An 8,753-nucleotide genomic window follows, 5' to 3' on the forward strand; every position below is an offset into this window, starting at 1 on the left:
TTCATCTTTAAAGGAGAAAGGCGAGCTACTGAAGGTGTGCAGGGAGTAGAAAGGAAAGGGGAGCGCAAAGGAATGAATGAATATATCAGTGATGAGCTGGGAGGAGAGCTGGTTTTTGAGTTGCAATCCTGTCTCCTTCTCTCCTAAAGAGGTGTGAAATTCCCGGCTTTGCATTTGTTAGACTCATTGTAGCATTTGAGAAATAACGATTTTGGACCATCTGTAGACAGCAGTGCAGCCAGGGCATGTCATGACTAACGACTTCTAAAATATACAATGTACCATTCTGCTAATATACTTTTACTGATTATATATATTTACACATAAACAGAAAAATGTTAGGTATGGCAAGAGCTTGTTTAGAGAATGTGATTACTAGAGTTTTGGGGTTTTTTTCCTGTTTCTTCTGTTTACATAGCATATATAGTAAGATACTTTAGCTACCAGACAATGGAATCTTGCTTTTTATTAATGCACAAAACCAAGCTCTGAAATAATTGCCCCTTGGGATAGGAAATAAGGATGTTTCCATTTATTCCTGTGTGCATTCAAGCAAAGCCAGTCAATTGTCTAATGTACTGACTCGGGTTCTATTTATATGTTTGGAACATTAGAAAAGTTGAGTTTCCATTACCTTAATCCTTTTACTGTATGTTTTAGATGGTACATTATTCTGAGGCTCAACTACCTTATAAGCTGTGCCAGTAGCAAGAAACAAGAACAATTTCTTCTGCTTCTTTCACTGAAGAAAGCAGTTAAACTCTGACCTGAACTTGTCTGTCATCCAAAATGATTAATCTGAATGAAACTAATAGATTAGTAACTTCTTGAGAGAACTAAAAAGCACAGAGTTATCTGAGCACACAGGAAGGTATTTGTTTGCTTTTTCCCGGTCCTCAAAATGTCATTCTTTTTACTGCTTTAACAGTGGCTACTCCTAGGCTGGCTGAAAGAAAAAGAAGTTCAATGTAAGACTCCTCTTAAGTTCTGTTTTTCATTTCCTTTGAAAAAGGAACATTCAAATGACTCTGCCTAATCTTGTCCCTTGCCCTCTTCCCAGAACAATAATGTGTTTGGTCTTTATACTAAGAGAAAATGACTTTAAACTATTAGGATTTAAAAGTAAAAATTCTGAAGCAGAAATGGGTCATTTGAAATATTACCCTTCTGCAAAAATGTTATTTAATACATATCCACGAAACAGTTGAATTCACATCACTCAGTGCAAAAATAGCTTGGGGAGAAATAGAATATTGCAGCGATCCCTTGCCTGGCCATCAGCAGCTGATGGGCATCGGGAGCGATGCTGCTTCCGCCCGCGCAGCTGAGGGCACGTCCTCTGCAACCTGTCACCTGGCAGGCAACCGGCTTGTGACACATTATTAATTGCAAACCCAGTGATTATTCAAGGCCCCATCTCATTAAATTATCTGACATCATGACGTTGCTTCTTTCAGTTTAATTTTTTACCTGTGTTCACAGCTTCAGAGGGAAATAATGATGCAAAGCTAGCAACACATAATAGGAAAAAAAAATGAATTTTAGTTTTTAGTAACTGAGTTCAGTTTACTTCATTTTTGACTCAGTTTTTGCTTTACCCTTCACTTGTTTCACTGTGATTTATAAATGTTTTGTCTCACCTCCTCTCTTTGCTGCAGCCCTACTGCTGTCTGTCCCTCTGCTCCCTCAGACTTTTGCAGTACAAATAAACCCAGTAATGCATCTTGAAATAGGCCTAACTTGCTGTGATAGCCTGCTGTGCTTATTTCTTCTCTTTTTTCACTGCATGTGATGTTTATGTACATCCTTGTCGTTATTTTGGCCTGATGGTGTGCAGCCTCAGCCCTGGCAGCGGGCTTGGGCTGCCTTCCGCCACATGTTCTGCAAGAGGATCTTGATTTAAAAAACAAAACCCAAAACCAAACAACTTTCTTAAAGGAAAAAAATTGGGGTGCTGTTAAGGTTTTTGTCCTATAATTGTTGCTTCATTACGATATTATTATGAGGTTAAGGTCGAAGATGTTTCCCCTCTCACTGAAAGAAATCTCCAAAGTGTAACATGTTTCTGATCAGCGATGTTTGCAGGTTTTTGCACAGGGAACCTGGAGCTGGTTTTGCTGAGCGCTCTGCAGTCCCTTGGGACCGTGACCCAAGGCCTGGCCCTGAGCCACAAGAAATGCATACGGCACCGTGCAAATGAGAATTTGTTCCTAAACCCCGGCCACAACCAGATACATGTCTTTGCAAAATCTGTGCATTATCCAAAGCAGTTGTGGTCTGTCACAACATTTCTGTGGTGCCTGGTTATTGCTGCTGCCTATTGCCTCATGTCACATCTTCCACGTAGCTGCATGGATGACCAGCTCTGTTGAAATTACCCGGGGCCTACGCTGGAACCCTATTTTTAACCAATTGTTAAATCCTGTTCTATATCATTTGCTGCCTTCTCCCTCTTTCATTTTCACTTTCATAGGGTTATATGAACAAGCTTTCTCTGAGTTTCAGACGTCGTTTTGCATTCATTGGATGTTCTTGCGTGTCTTACAAGGATGTTCCAGCTGGTTTCCATGGGTCATTGTTGTGCAAGGGCTGGCCACAAATATTCCATTTTTCCTCTCTTTTGGCTAAACAGCCCTTTTTTACTGGTTCTTATGCAGGCCTTGTGCACAGGCTACTACTATTCCATGACACATTCTCGAAATATTCCATTTGATCCATGATTTAAAATTAAAAACATGTAATCATACACACACTTGCTCCCACTGCCATGAAACAGAAACACTTGTTTTTGAATATAGCAGAAAGTTCACAGTCTACAATGGACAAAATAACAGAAGTCAGCTTTTAGATGAGGTTTAGAGCTTGTAATTTCCAGGTCAATCGGCACAAAACAGGGGAAAATAAGACTTCAAGCTAAGAGGATCCAAAAGGTAGTGTTCTTCAGCTGATCACTGCAATAAAAAAAATACTAGTTAATTGAAAGAACTCTTCAGTAACAACAGAAAGTGGTCTAAAATGATGTCGGCTGCCTTGTTACAGACAGGGATGCTAAAGAAAAGATGGGAAAATGTTTGATTGCAGCCCTCTGGTAGGACAGTGTCTTATCTGGGACCAGAAAAAACTTCTGCCAGGTCTTCATCCTGTCCTTCCTCCTTTGTATCACATCGACTCCAAAGAGAAAGCAAAAACAAACCAACCAACCACATGAAGAGTGCAGGTTTTGAGGCATATTGGGTGAAATGCTTTATTTTGCTTCGTAAGGTAGCATGATACCCTTTACATTGCGTCAAGTTGTTGCCCCTCTGCTTGTTGCTGGAAGACCACACATCTGAAAACTCCGTGAGGGGCAAAGGAGAAGACCCGCAGCCATACGCACCGTTGCCAGGGCTGCAGGTACAGAGTCATCCTCAGCCATTGCTCCACCGCGTCTGCTGGGGGACAGATGGACAGAGGGACAGGGGCAGAGCACAGCCCATGGCTTGCTGGACGATGCTGGAGCGGAGCTGGGTGCTGGACTGTGGGCTGGAGCGGCTGGGATGGAGGCACACGTGGTTTTGGCTGTGCAAGAGAAACAGTAATTAACCTCTAGCAGAAGGGTAGGGCACATACCTGGGACCAGTAATTTTCTCCAGCTCTTGCAGCACAATTTACCTGAGCTCATTTGTCAAGCTTTGAATCCTTAAATCTATAACTCTAATTTATTAAGAATCTCTAATTACCCCCAAATGGTGCTCTATATTTAAGGCTAAGGTGTGGCGAAATCCAGAGAAAACATATGAGAGAAGCTGAAGGATGTTCAGAGCTGGAGATGCTAGGAAACCGTGTGTTTTCAGAGATCAGGCACAGGTAGGTGCAAAGGAAGCCTGATGGCTCGGTGTATCAGTGAGACCTAGGGCAGGTCTGCCAGAAGACACTGTCCCGAATTTGGACATCTATCCTTGGGTGTCCTAAGAAAGCAATGACCACCAAATTTCTCAGCAGGGGGTTCTTACATTGTACAGCAAAAGCCCAATCAACATTTGGGTTTTAATCCTGACTCTTGGTACTTTCTATAGCAGAAGCACTTTGGACGAGGCTCTGGTTCCTTATGACCTTGAACAAGAAGCCCCAGTGGGGATATAATTGAAAACATCAGTGCAGACAGGTTCTCACCCTGCCAGAGGAAAAAGCCCTTTAACAGCTGAGGTCTTATTATATTAAGTTAAAAATTTATAGCTTTTAACTAGGCTGTAGTAAATGTGGCTCAGGCAAAGATGTAGCATGGAGAGAGGTGTTACTTACAGCTACCATTTTTACCTTACTTCAGAGGTTACTCTTTTCCAGACCTCACACACGATTTCCTAGAAGCCCAGGCTAAAGAACATTTAGGAATTAGGCTGTGAGGTCATCTGATTAAGTGAATGGGATAAGCTGGGTTTTGGGTTGATTAGCTTCAGGACAATGCAGCAGCCTGAAGCCTGAAACACTTCTATTCTGAGCACTGTTGGGCTGAGCTCCTTCCAGCACCATCACTTCAGCACAGGTAAGGCTTGTCCTCAGTCTGCTCTGGGTGTCTGACCATAGCGTGTCCAGTGGCTGTAGACAGGGCACATCTGCATGTGTATAAGGTCGTTGTGAAGACGTTAAATGAGGAGAAAAATTATGCATGTTTCTAGGAAAACGGTAGGGTCTTCCCTTCAGAGCCTCAAGTACTGTTTTCTAGCTCCAATAGTAGGAAATCTTTGTATTGTCTCGCAAATAAACGCCTGTACTTAGTGGCTTTGTTTGGTGGAAGATAAAAGCCGATAAGATTCTGGTAAGGTTGTTGGAAGGCTCTCCTGTTAACTTCCCTGCAGAGAGTGTTTGCAGAGATTCACTCCAGAAAAACTGTGAGACTGGGGGAAGAAGTTGTAGTAAGTTTGAAGTAGAAATGATCTCTGCCTGGTGTTCTTCAGGACATGTGTGATTGTGGTGTCAAAAAGCAATGTAAGTGCAGCTAAAATCAATCCCTTTTTTTCATATTTGTGTATTTGGCGTAGCAGATTACGTCAGAAAGGTAAGGATAAGAATGAGTTGTTGGGTGCTAGCTAAAAAGGTGATAGAAACGTGTTAAATCAATTAAGGGTTTTCCTTTCCATTCACTTTTCTCGGGCAGCTCAAGACGTGGGGTGGGAGGGGAAGCACGCTCAGCTGTTTGGATTGCTTCAAGCAGCACTGTTTGTTCAGGACAGGGCAAATGTTCTCCCCACATTCTTGAAAACCTCAACATTTTCCCTTTGGAAGTGTTTTGTCCTCCGAGCGATGCCCAGACAACGCCGGACATGGGGATGCTCTGGACCCCCTGGTCATGGGGACCTGGGCTCTGCCATGGCAGGTGGTGCTGGGGCAGTCGGTGGCTGTAGGCACATGGTGGGGCCACCAGCTGAGTCATGGCAGCACCTGGCTGGCTCCGGAGGTCTCGCAGCCAAGGCCAAGCAGGTCCCAGCCTGTTGGGGCTGGGAGATCTAACAAGATCACAGCCGGGGCCAGGGGTGATATGGCTGTGGGCCATCATCTTACGTAAAACCCGCAAATTTGCATAATGTGTTTTACAAGATTAAAACTGAGGAATTTTTTTTTTTTTCCCTTTCTGCACAAAAGGGAAGAAAATAGGTGAAAGAGCTTTGCAAAATGGGGTATCAGAAACCTGTGGTTTCCAAAATGACAGCATCATTAATTGGGTTTGAAACGATTTCAAGGGTTACTGTCTAATTTGGAAATCTGTCATAGTGTGCATGTACATGGGGTAACAACAACCCAGAGGTAGGAGCATGAACAGAAAGCAAATATTGGAATAGTGGTGAGGAAACTCATCCCTTTTGAAAGAACTGTTTCTCCAAACCTGCTGGATGCCACACACAGAAAACCCTCCTTCCACAGCCAGGTTGTGGTGTTGAGTGGGTTGCCAAAGCTTGTTGAGTCACAAAACCAAGGCATTCTTACTTTGCCTAATTACAGCGGTGACTTGGATGCTAATGCAGAGGTCAGTAAATGGCCTGTGATCTCCAGAAATGCACTTTACTTGCAGACATGGCCAGTGGTGGCTCGCTGGGAGGGGATTTTGTATTATAGAGAGGCCACCACATGGATCAGTCTGCTGATAGCTTCTTGCTCAGCTGTATGTGTCCTGCACTTACTGCTTCCCACAGGGCTAATCCTGCAAGAGTTCTCCAGTGGAAAAGCATGTGGAGGTGAGCAGAAAAAAAATATCCAGCAAATCGCACAGCTTGGACATTGTCTCTGCTGTGATGTGTTAGGAAATGCTGGCTGATACTCGTGAAAGTCTGATAGATACCCAGAGTGTAGTGATGGCCAGCGACCGCGTTACCTACAGCTGTTACACCCCCTACCCACCAAAAAAAAAAAAAGGCAGATAAATTCACCACTTTGAGAGGGTAGAAGGCAAAAAATGTTCCTGCTGGCTGGATGTGAAAGTGGTCTTGGAAATTCAGTCATCTTCTCCCCTAAAGGTGTGAAACTTGAGGGTACATAGGGCTCCTGGGTTTTGGTAGGGCAGGTGCCCAGCTCCCTCTCTGCGAATAGGGTGCCTGGGCAGCAGAGCTGGCTGAAGTTATTTTCAGCTGTTGCTTAAGGAACTGGCTATGATTTTAATAGCTGGTTTAACTGAACCGACCAAACTGCTGCCAGTACAGCCTTGTACTTGTAGGTGATGAAGAGACTTGAATGAGAGGCAGTATTGGATTTCCTGTGAGGATTTGTTTTAGCAAGGTTTGGCTTACTAATTCCTCACTCAACCACTCCCTGCAGGACTCCCAAAGATATGGGCTTCAGCCTTCCCCAGGACCTGGCAATTTTGTCCATGACTGCGCCCCTGTACATGGATGTATTAATCTCTCTGTGCAGAGGAAAAGGCACTGGCAGCTGCTTGCTCTGGATGCAGGAGATGTAAATTTGTGTCTCCTCATGGTGAGCTACATCTGAAGTATCTACGGTCAGATCAGGGACATATTTAGGGTCCCTAACTCTTACTGAAATAAATAACAGCACTTTGCATATAAAGACGACACCTAAAAAAGCAAATAGCTGCTTGTCATAGGAAGGTTGAGGGGTGTGAATGGGCCTGCACTGTGTTCCCGGGGATAAAGTGCCATGGATAGGAGATCTGTACTGTCAGCATGGCCAGTATAAAGTGGTTGTACAAGGAACTGGACTTGTGTGCGGCGAAAAATTTTAACTCTAAATTTTCTTTTTTAATATCTTTTCACATTTCATGTCTCTTGTGAAACAGCCTCATACAATTACTAGTTGAAGAGGGTGAAATCTCCTGCCTTGTACCAGGGTGTAAACCTGAAAACAGGGGAAAAAAAGGGAGCAAACTTGTTGAAAGAGAGGACTGCATGGAGGAATAACTCCATGTCTGTGTTAATATGGCTTGTTTAACTTGCAACACTCTGCATCTCTAGAAGTTTTTCTGCTTCTTTCGTCCCATTCTTCCCTTCTTCACTGGGGTTTGTATCTCCCTTTTAAAGTATGTCCCTGCACAGATCCAGGATGGGCTGTGTGATTGTATTGCTGTTATCGGGATGACACAAGAAAAGCTGACTCTTTTTGTGGTTCCTACATGCAGTTCCCTGAACCCTAAACATGGTCTGGTGAGTGTGTGTTTAGAGATGTCAACATGCCTTCCACTCGGAAAGGTGGAAATGGTTATTACATGATGTGCTGGAGCTGGGATGTTATGGAATCTCCTTTATTGGGAGCTTGGTGAGCCACATTACAAGAACGAGTCAAGCAAACCAGTGCTGCTGGGTGTGAGAGCAGATTCCTGGAGCTGGTGATTTGATGTCTGGTTGCTGAAAATCTCCTTAGTTGACTCTTGTGTCCCGTCTGAGGCTTCAAAGGCTGTCATATGTAGGCAACTCCGGGACTGTGTCCCAAGTACTCTGTAGACAATAAAAGTTGTGGTTCCCAGTGTATCCAAAAGAGCAGTTTAAATGAAAGAAGGTTCTTGTGTCTGGGGAAGAAATCTGAGAACTTATGAAGCCTGAACTGGGCACATAATGGAGAGAACTAAACTTCTTCCTCTCCTTTCTTTTTGTTTTTAATAATTACGAAAGAAGAGTGTTCCCTCTGGCATGTGTCAGCTGACCCTTATAATACAAGGGAAAGGTGTCAAAGAACGTACACCCTTCTCAAAAATATGTACTTAAAAAAATCCCCGAGGCCCAGACTCTTTTCTTCCATCAGGGTTAAAATCCAGAGCCACCAGGGCGGGTAGGAAATTGCATCCCTGGCGAGGAAGAAGCTGAGGGTAAACTGCACAACTGTTTTTGCAGGCTGTGCTGGCTGCAGCCTGGCCATGGTGGGGCTGTTGCAGGACTTGCCAAGAGGAAACTTCCACAGTGTTTTCCAGCACATGAGGGGCATGTGAGCGTTTCTGGTGAGTCACTGCTGGGCTAAAACACTGCCTAGCGATGCCGCTGGGTTGAACTGTTTTGTAAGCCTCTCTAGTATAGAGGTTATTCTTCCTGTTACTTCTCTTGGCAGCGCTAACTTGTTGTGACAGTGATGTTGCTGGCTGCTGCTATTAATCCAGCCTTCTTGGAGATGCAAAAATCATGCCGTATCTGGGGCAAGATGCACAGTCAGATTAATCCCTGCTCTGTAGTTAGCTATTCTGAGTCATGTCAAAATACGATAGCCCTTGTGATCAAGGGTTATGAACTGGGGAGGGATGTGACTGGGAGGTCCTTTTCCGTTGCATTCCAGTGCTG

Source organism: Patagioenas fasciata, chromosome 16 (assembly GCF_037038585.1).
Source record: "Patagioenas fasciata isolate bPatFas1 chromosome 16, bPatFas1.hap1, whole genome shotgun sequence".
NCBI classification, from domain to species: domain Eukaryota; kingdom Metazoa; phylum Chordata; class Aves; order Columbiformes; family Columbidae; genus Patagioenas; species Patagioenas fasciata.